Source organism: Aptenodytes forsteri, unplaced genomic scaffold (assembly GCF_000699145.1).
Source record: "Aptenodytes forsteri isolate BGI_AS27 unplaced genomic scaffold, ASM69914v1 Scaffold410, whole genome shotgun sequence".
Lineage (NCBI taxonomy): Eukaryota > Metazoa > Chordata > Aves > Sphenisciformes > Spheniscidae > Aptenodytes > Aptenodytes forsteri.
Window position 1 is genome coordinate 742,802 of NW_008793958.1, and position 1,203 is coordinate 744,004.

Consider the following 1,203-nt stretch of genomic DNA (forward strand, 5'->3'; position numbering starts at 1 on the left):
ACCCCGTGCCCCCCCATCTCATTTGTTTTCCTTTGCTTATTGATAGTCTTAAATCCATCCTCTGCCTCAGTAATCTCAACAGCGAGGAAAAAACAACCCCGTTGCTACCGCAGTTTGGAGGGAAGTATCATGTTCTAGTTTCTTCCGTGCCCGGGCTATGCATTTTTGCCTTGTAACGCTGCACATCAATAAATAAATAAACGCACACAATTTTGTTAGCGCAGCTTGTGCTGAGGCGAGCGGCGAAGCTGCCGTGCGCGTCAGAGCTGCCGGGGCTGGTGGCATCCCCCAGCACCTTCAATGTAAAGCACTGTTCCAGGATGTGAAGTGTGATACTTTAATGCGTTTTTAAACTGTCAGGGGGCTGGGCCGCTCCTTCGGACGTGAGGTATGGAGGGAAGAAGGCTTTATGCGATCGCTACACCCGCCCCTCCCTCCCCTCCCCAGCTGGGTCAGCAACACGCGTGGGACCCGGAGGGTGAACAAAGCAAGTTACACGCTGCAGCCTCTTCTTTTTTGCGTTACATCCCGGTGTGCGTGTGTGTGTGTGTTTAAGCCCCCAGCACGTTTCCAGGAGATGCCCCGTTTCGGCGGCGCTGCCTTCTCTCCCCGGCGGCCGCCCGGCTCCCGCCCGTCTGCGCGCTCTCCCCGGTAGATGGAGCATCCTCATCACTTTTCACCCACGGCCAGCGCCGCTGGTTCGGCCCGCCGCCCCGAAGCCCTCGGAAATGTTGATCTTTCCTTCGTAACTCTCACTGTTAAGGCAAACGGGTGTTTTTTGGGGGAACACGCAGCCCGCTGATGCGCCCCCGAGGAAGCGGAGGGCTGCAGCCCCTGGCGATGGGCGGCGGGCCCCGCCAAGCGCTGCTTGTTGACCTGCTCGCAAAGTGGCCTCGGCCCCTTCTCCCGGCAGGTGAAGCTGCTCCAGGTTTCCCAGCGGAAAGCCCGACCGCCCGCAGCTGCCACCCCCCCCCCCACCCCCCACCCCAACCCGCCCCCGGCAAGGAGGGCGGGGAGGAGGTGACACCTGCCGCCCTCTCCGCACCATTTGACGGGGCTGAGCTGCCCGTTCCGCCACGCAGGAGGCCGTTGCTCCAGCCCGACGCCTCTCGCCTCTCCCCTCCCTCCGCCCAGGGACGCGGGGGGCTGCCCGGCCATTTTCCCGCCTCACGTCGGCGCCGGGCGCCGGCACCGGCCCGCTGT